General features: G+C 33.9%; 1 pseudogene; it reads left to right on the forward strand.

Moving 5' to 3' along the window:
• Positions 1-6,071: 6,071 nt before the first annotated feature.
• LOC147389117 (pentatricopeptide repeat-containing protein At3g29230 pseudogene) lies at positions 6,072-8,689 on the forward strand (annotated as a pseudogene).
• The last annotated feature ends 905 nt before the right edge of the window (positions 8,690-9,594 follow it).

The following is a 9,594-nucleotide window of genomic DNA, read 5'->3' on the forward strand; positions in this document are numbered from 1 at the left end:
GGCCTTTGAGTCCTTAATAAATTCCTTGAGAACATTAATGCATACTTCCTATACTTAACAACATGCAAGCATCATCCATGTAGCTTAAACATGTTTCAATAGCAAGGTTGCTTAGAGAGTAAACCTTCAACATGAAGTAAAAATAAAGTAAGTGAATGGTTGACAAAAGATCTAGATTTGGATTTTCAATCCCAAGAGACCCAATTCTAATCTATTTGAATGAAAAGGGATCCAAATTTGAATTTTCAAATCCGATTCCAATTCATTTATGGTTGAATCGTCGTTTCACGTTAAATAAGTATCCATTGACACCCCTAGGAGAGCCCCTAGACCTAAAGGAAATTAAGATTTCTTTCAGATGGACAGTTTAGATGAAAAGAAACAAAATTTATTTTTAAAGTCCCAACAATCTCAACTATCAGTTTATTGGAATTTTTTTTATTTTTATATTTAGACAGATTAATTAAAAATTAATATATAATATAAATCAATTTCAATTTGTGACCAACACAATGTGAAAAAAACCCAAATTTGACGGCCTTGCGCTGTCCAATTTCATAAAATTCGACGGACCAAGAGGTCAAATTGGTGTCGAATTTTTCATTGTCAAATTTTTTTTTTCGACGGATCGAAACTAACAAATTAATGAAGATGAGAGAAATTCGACAGCTCTAAGCCATCAAATCTAGGAACATCAAGAATTTCGATGGTCCTAGATCGTCAAAATTCATTTTCTAAAATTCGTGAGCCTTGGCCCGTCAAATTCTTATGTCGAATTTTCCAGTTTTCACATAGTGCAATATGATAGTCATTGGAACAGACTCTCTAGGATCAAATCTCATTCCAAATAATAATGGATCGAGTCTAGATCAAGGTTTCAAAACTCAATTTTTGTGTCTTTTTGTGTCGGATTTTTGTGTCTTTATGCTAAGACTTCGTGGTTAGCACTAAATGTACTCACTTAACTCCAAAACTCTCCAATCATGAATTAGTGACAAAATCTTATTCCCGCTATTGAAAATATGAAAGCCAACCTGTTGCAAAAACTATTTATTAGTGACAACAAAAAATATTGCCACTAAACCTTACACCTTTATTGACAACAAAAATTTCTGTCACTAAACCTCTTCATGTGGTCATTATGTTAGTTTCAAAAAGCTAGAATTATGAATAAGTGACAAAATCTTATTCCCATCACTAAATGTATGATATAGTGGCGAAAATTAAAACCCATCATTAATGACAAAAAAATAATATTATTACTAAAACCTTACACCTTTAATGGTAATAAAATAAAATTTGCCACTAAATCTTCTCATGTGTTAATTATATTAATTCTAACAATCTCCCATCATAGAATTAGTGACAAAATCTTATTCCGGCCACTAAAAGCAAGTTTTATTGGCTAAAATCAACCCCTAGCTTAAACTAACCATTAATGACAACAAAAATGTTGTCACTAGTTGCCATTAAAACCTGCACAGTTAGTGGCAACAAAATAAAACTCGCTACTAAATCTCTTCATGTGGTCACTATGTCGACTCCAAAAGTCTCCAATCATAGAATTAGTGACGAAATATTATTCCGGATACTAAAGGTATGATTTAGTAGCAAAAAACCAACTCATAGTTAAAACTAATAATTAGTGAAAAAAAAGTTGCACTAAAACTTTATACCTTTAGCGACAAAGAAATAAACTCATCACTGAATATATTGATGAGGTCACCATGTTGGTGCTAAAATTTCCCGCCATAGAATTAATTAAGTGTCTTTGTGTATTTTAACGGCGACATTTGAGTTGTCACTAAATGTTGCTAGTATAACACCTATAGCGACGGCATTTTATTTTCGCCACTAAAAATTACTGTTTAGTGGCAACATATACATCGCGACTAAAAAATTCACCACTAAAAATCATTTTTCTTATAGTGTAGGTGTTATCCTTTGGAACATGTTTTTTCAAAATATTTTTTCATTGTGTTAGATCCTATCAAGCTATTGGAATAAGTTAAAATCTTAGAACAATAATTTCATATAACCATTTCAATTTTAGTTCCATCCGGGTTTGGAACCTCGATTAAGGTAAAATATTGCCAAACCTTGGATTGGTGTCTTTTAGATTTTGGAGGACGATTTGGAACTGGATTAGAGGATTCGAGTTCATTACTCACCTCTTCTCCAGTACCAGTAGTAAAAGAATTAAATTTATTTTCATTTGGGGTTTGGAATAATCATATTGTTGAAAATTTGTAAAATCGAAATGATCCATTATCTAAAAATTAATCGGTTGAAAATTAAAATAAGAGGGTAGAGAAAAGAATACTACAAGTAATTTAAATTAAATTAGAAAGACTACACTTGGAATTTTGGAAACCGCTAATTGATCGGTTGTCACAGTTCAATTTGATATTCTTCTTTGTCGATCGGTTGTAGAAGAGATTCAATGGCTTCAAATTTCAGAAAATGTCTTCAGTTTCGAATTCACAAGTGCTTGATGATCTCAATTTGGTGGAATTGAAACTAATTTGATGAAATGAGACTAATAAAAGAGAAAAAAAAAATTTGAGAGAAATTTGGTAGTATTTGGAGTAATTTGGGACTAATTTAGGAGAAATTTGGTAAGTTAAATGAAATTGAGAGAAATTAGGATACTAATTTGAGAGCTTGGGTGAGATTTGTGTGAATCTGGGGGTGTGGTATTTATAAGAAAAAGAAGCGGTATTTTTTAAAAGAAAATTTGAGAATTTTTAATTCCCCATCCCCTCAACAGATTGATAACCGTTGGGGCAGGGGGGTTCAATTTTTTTGAAAAACTGAATATTTTAGTTCGTATGTCGGGCTCTTATTCGATTCGAGTTCGGTCCGATTCCTGAGGGGGAACCTGAACTTGGGTTTATTTAGGAGGTTAAATGAATTTGAGCGAAATTAGGAGAATAATTTAAGAGCTTGAAAGAGATTTGTGTGATTTTGGGTAGGTGGTATAAGAAAAAAAAAGTAATAAAAGTGGTATCTTTTTAAAAAAGTTATTAAAATTTTTTATTCCCCCCTCCATAGAATGATGAACATTGGTTGGTGGGGATTTCAAATTTATGAAAAACTCGATTTTTTAGTTCGGGTGGTATTTATAAGCAAAAATAAATAAATAAAAGTAGTATTTTATTTATTGGGGGGTGGGGGTGTCGAGGGGGATTTCAAATTTTTTGAAAAACTTGATTTTTGAGTTCGGGCGGTATTTATAAGCAAAAATAGATAAATAAAAGTAGTATTTTTTATTCCCCCACCCCACAATGGACTGGTGACGGGGGGGGGTTTCAATTTTTTTGAATAACTATTTTTTTTTTTTGGTTCTAGGTTCTTATTTGATCCTATTCTCAAGGTTGGAACCGAGCTTGAACCAAAATATTCTGGTTTCGATTAGGTCCCATTTGGATTCGATCCTCATTTTCTCTTCAGAGTTCAGATAAAATGTATATCCCTAAGCAAGTGTGTGATTCTTATTAGTTGGGTATATTAAAAAGTAGAGTCGAGCTAGAGTAACATTTAAATTTACATCCTTTCACACATTGTTGGTGTGGAGGTGCACACAAACCATAAATGCCTTTCACTCGTATCTTAATGAAAAGAAAAGCATCTATGGTTCCATACATCCATCCACATCAACAATATTGTGTGCTTCATTTTTATATACTATGATCATGTTCGTGTTCTTCCTATTTGGAAATGTAGGTTTGATTCTTAAATAATTTATTTTAGGAAGTAACTCTAAGGGTGGGCCAATTTAAAAATAAATAAATTAATTAATTAATTAAGGTCACCGCCCTCTGTGTCTTCTCCGGTGAATCAACACGCCGACCACCCTCTGTCACATGTCCATCTTCTCCAGTGAACTAACACCCTAACCATTCTCTCTCTCTCTCTCTCTCTCTCTCTCTCTCTCTCTCTCTCTTCTTCTCCTCCTTCAATCTTTCTCTTTCTTCTCTCTTTCCGATCATCGAATTCAAAGGAGTCGTCGGAGTCGCAAGGGATGCCCTTTGACATGGAGTGCCCAAAACGTTTTTTTCGATTTTTTTTTTAATTGGTGGTCCTCAGAGATTATTGGCGTGTCAAAAAAATTTCCCACATTTTTATATGAAAACTATATTTTAAATACGTTAGTTCATTCTTAAAGAATGTTTTTGGATGAGAAGCTGATATAAACTAAAATCATATAAAAATATATTAATTGAAACAAAAAAGAAAATTTTGATAAGACTACACTTGAATAAATTAAAAGGCATGATGAATTTTTATTTTTTTTTTCTTTTTAATTTTTTATATTTGATTTTCTTGATTTCTATGGATTTAAATTACGTCGAAAGAGGAAATAAAGACCAAGTTCGGATATGCCGAAAACAACCTGGATTTCTAAGTATGGTTCCTTTGAATTGTTGATCCATGATTCATACCATGAAACTTTTTTTTGTTCATTCATCAGTTTTTTAGGACAATTCATGCCGCTGCATTCTTGAGTTTTAGAGCTTTCCCACTCATTATTTTTTATCTTTATGTTCTCACTGATACCTAATTGATAATGAACCTAAATGGCTTTAAAAGGTTTCTAACACCAACATGGCTACTAAGAAAATGAGGAGTCCTTGTTACATGGTTTTAAACATTTCTGTGGAGCTTCAGTTCCTAGCCATCTTGTTCCTTCGTTTTGCAGGTGAAAGCCAAGACCATCACTGAAATCCAATTTATTCGAGTCAACTTGTTCAACAATGACACAATGTACTGACTTTTGAGAAACACATCAGGTTTGAGACGACTTGTCAATGCGTCTTGTTGGTGAATGATACGAGACAAATCAGATGAGTTCTCTCCATCTACAAAATCTAATTACTTTATTCATGTCAAACAAATTGTGACGGAAATACCTGCAACTGAGGGCTAACCCATGTAAAAGAAATATCAGTCTTCAAAATTATACAAGTCCATTGAATTACTTATTCTTCAGCTAAATTTATTAAAAATTGCAAAACCATAACTGTTTCTCATGTTCCTAGTTGCACCTGGTCGCAACCCGAGATTCTTCTCTACAGACGACTGGTCGGTACGTTGTATCATTTTAGTCTGCAAAGATCTTGTTCTGTGTTGGCCATTTATGGGTCATAGGGATTTTATCCAAATTTCACCTTGCTTTCAATTTGATCCTTATTAGGGGTGCACATTGGATTGGGTAAATCCGAGAACCGAACCAATCTGAAACCTTTTGGATTGGATTGATTCGGATTGAACATGATTTATTTCAACTGTAGATTGTAAAAAAAAAAAATCCGATTGATTTGGTTCGGTTCCAAATTAGGGGTATAATAGAACCGAATCAATCCAAATTATCTATTATATACATATTTATCTAAAAATAAAACCTTTTTTTAGTTTCATTCTTCGATTCTATATTTCTCTCTTCTTCAAATTTAAAGAAAACCTAACCGTCGTTTGTCTCCCTCACCTTGCCACTCACCACCTCATCAGAAAATGAAGAGGTAACCCATCTCTCTCTCTCTCTCTCTCTCTCTCTCTCTCTCTCAACTGTGTCAGTTTGTTATGAAAAGGTAACTCATCAAAGTCATCAACTTCATCTCCTCTATTTTTTTTTTAACAAAAACTCATAAAAAATATACACAAATCTCTCTCTCTCAACTCTCAAATGGATCTACCTATTTATGGAAAAACTTTCTCAAAGAGTTTGATTCCTTTTTTTTTTTATGAGAACCTTTATGTCGTGTTTGTTAGATGAAATATATTATACGAATCTAAACTTGGATTCATTAATCTACCATTTATGGATTAATTTCCTCACTAATTCATCTAAAATACCAATTTTAAAATTATAATTTTATTTAGTCTTATTGAACTTCCTCTAATTTTTAATTTATACAAATTTCAATCAAAATGTAATCATAAAATCATTTTCATTTTAAAAATAGGTATTATTTATGATCTGATTTAAAGGATTATTTTTTTTTTTTTAAATACTTGTTTTTCTATTTTGAAAGTATGAAAATCGAGAATTAATCCAAATCAAGGTTAGTTTGGATTAGTCCAGTTCTATGAGATAATTGGATTGGTTCGATTTCAAATTTGTAAAACCTATCATGTTTGATTCGATTTCAATTTTGCCAAAATCCGAACCATGTGCACCCCTAATCCTTATTACTATGGCAATAAACAATGGCCCAGCTAAAAGCTTGAATAAGTCCCCATCGTATCTTTTGGAAATCTTGGGTTATATTAATTCAAAGGACATTGGACTTTTCCGTGGGCACTATTACCCTCACAACAGATCTTCATCTGGTCTGATTTCTGAATGGCCTTGTTAACTTTCTACTTCAATGTTAATCTGTCCTCATTTCATCAGAAACAATGGAACAAGACTATTAAGCGGCAAATACTTGATGGGAATCCGAACCAAGCAATTCTAACCTACTCAACGATGCTAGAATTTGGTCACCATGCCGACAATTTTACGTTCCCTATCCTTCTCAAGGCGGCTACCCACCTCTCATCTTCACATATTGGTATTACACTCCATGGTCAAACAATAAAAACTGGATTTTGGATCCATAATTTTGTTCAAACATCTCTGCTCAATTTGTATTCTACTCTAGGACATGTAGACATTGCTTGGAAATTGTTCAAGAGAATGTCTTCTAAAGATTTAGTTGCTTGGAATTCCATGCTTGATGCTTATGCTGCATCCGGGCAGATGGATGACGCGGCCAAACTCTTCAATTCGATGCCAATCAAGGATCTTATATCATTTAATATCATGATCTCTGGGTATGCAAACATTGGAAGGGTAGAATCAGCAAAGCGTATTTTCGATGGAACTCATGTTGTAGACATTGTTTCATATAATTCGATGATTTTGGCATATACGAATGCAAGAGACATGGAGAGCGCACACAGATTATTTGATAAAATGCTGGAAAGAAATTTGGTCACGTGGAACACAATGATTAATGGGTACTTACAAAGTGGGCATTTCGTCGATGCTATTGATCTGTTCTATGAGATGATGGCTGGAGGACTTGAACCTAATCACATAACACTAATGTGTATTCTATCGGCTTGTGCTCACATGGGATTAGTACACATAGGAATTGAAATACACACTTACGCTCTAAATATCGGACTTAGATCAAATACTCGTGTGGTGTCATCGCTTATAGATATGTTTGCAAAGTGTGGAAGCATAGAGAGAGCTCTCGAGGTATTCTACAAGTCTCAAGTGAAGGACATTTATTGTTGGAACGCCATGATCTCTGGGCTTGCACTTCATGGAAATGGCCATGCTGCCCTTGGACTCTTCGAGGACATGAGAGGGAAATATATTAGGCCTGACGATATAACCTTCATTGGCCTTCTAAGTGGTTGTAGCCATGCAGGCTTGGTAGAGGAGGGTTGCCGCTTGTTTGAGCGCATGGAGGATGATTTTGGCATTTTGCCCAAGTCTGAGCATTATGGTTGCATGGTGGATCTTCTGAGTCGAGCTGGGTTTCTCAAACGTGCATATGAGTTCGTCAAAATTATGCCATTTGAGCCTGGACCAACCATGTTAGGCGCTTTGATTTGCGCTTGTACAGTTCATCGGGATATTGAAATGGGAGAGATCATAGTAGAACATATCGTTGACATGGTTGATGGCATGAGTGATGGGGAGTATATGATGTTGGCTAACATGTATGCATCATGCGGTAGATGGGAAGAAGCGAATAAATGGAGAGGAATGATGAATGATGCAGGAATTAGTAAAACTGCAGGTTGTAGCATGATTGAGGTTAATGGCAGACTGTACAAGTTTTTGGCTGGAGATATAAAATAAGTAAGCGAACCTGTAAATTATGTTTGAACCATTCTAAACTGACTTCCTTGGACTTTCCATTGATGTGGCAGCATGACAAGAGGCATAGATTTTTTTCCTCGAGATACAAGGGAAAAAATCTATGGTTCTCTGCAAGCTATCACATCAGCACAGTGCTGAATGACTGTCCAAGGAAGCCAGTTCAGCATTTTCAATATGTCTAAATATAGAGTCGTGAAGAATGCACACGGTTCTGGTATGCGGCTGACGTGGCAAGGGCAAGAACCATAGATCTTTTTCATCGAGGCACACAGGAGAACGATATACGGTTCTGTGCCCTTGCCACGTCAGCCACGTACCCAACCACGTGCATTCTTCATTATTCTTAGATAAATTTGCTGATAAAGGGACACATGATTGAGTATGACTACCAAGGAAGGCTAATTGCAAAATATATACTAATGGTTTCAAGAAATGACTGGTGATTTGCTTTAACAAATAAGATTGTTAAGCTGTTAAATCAACAGTAAGCTGCCACAATTCCACTAAAAATGTAAAATCAAAGGCACTTAACTATTTCACTCATGTTTTCCTCCTGTATGATAAACAGTTTTACTTTTTGAAGGAAATGTGGCAGTTTGTTGAAGATTTAATAGCTTAATACACTGATTTGTAAACTCTAAGAAGATTGGGCTATGTTCTAAATCAAAAAAAAAATAAAAATTGTTCACAGAGCTCACAGAAATCCGTGCCGACTAATCACATAATGGCTCTCCTAATTTACAAAACTACACTTCTGAGATACAAAACTACCCTTGTATTCTTGACGTGGCAATCACCGAGGAGTCTGTGAGCAAAAAATGAATCATTCTAAATAATGATAGGGTTTTTCAATGGGTGAGTTACCAAAACGTGCAAAGAAATCATCTAATTTATGGAATGGGACACGGTCCGAATTATTTACAAAGTCAATAAAAAAGTGTTCTGCATAAATAAGTTAGCTTTTCAACGGTTAAAAGGCTATTGTAAATTTTAGAGATAATGTGAATTTTTGGAAAATCTTAATCTCCGATGAGATTCATTTAAATAGAGAATGAGATTATAAATTTGTTACATAACTACATCAACTTGATTAGATGCATCTCGATAATTATTAATAAAGTATAAACTAACTACCCTAACTACATGATCTAATCCTATGTGACATAATTCCGTGTATCTTAGTGGTTGATAGACTTTAATAAATGACAATATAACTAATATTCTTATAACTATTGATACTCTTGATATTAATTTAGTAAAATATTGTAAGTGTCACTAACATTAATTCAGTAAATTTCTCATTTAAAAAACCGTGATGTGGAGGCTAGAGCATTGTATGTTTTAATTCTTGTTTATGTATGTGGCTCATATTAAGTGGAACACGTATATAAAGAATATAGGCAGATGCGGGCGTGAAGCTAGAGTGGAGAGAGGGTATAGTATAGGGGTATTATTGGAATTTTCTAATACCTATTGTACGATTAAGATTTATTATAAATTCTTATGATGTAACCCTAATTTGATATATAGTGAAAATTCAGTTTCTCGTTTTTGTGGATATAGGCACATCTCCGAACCTTGTTAAATCTATGTATTTGTTTTTATTTCTTTCTTATTTCTCTTTCGTATTATTCATCAAAATTGCTACATGTAGCACAACAATTCTTTTAAGGAGTCAACATTTTTTTTTGGAAGAAGCGGATTATTAT

The sequence above is a fragment of the Akebia trifoliata genome, chromosome 12, assembly GCF_017979445.1.
Source record: "Akebia trifoliata isolate Shusen 1 chromosome 12, ASM1797944v1, whole genome shotgun sequence".
In the NCBI taxonomy this organism is placed as follows: Eukaryota; Viridiplantae; Streptophyta; class Magnoliopsida; order Ranunculales; family Lardizabalaceae; genus Akebia; species Akebia trifoliata.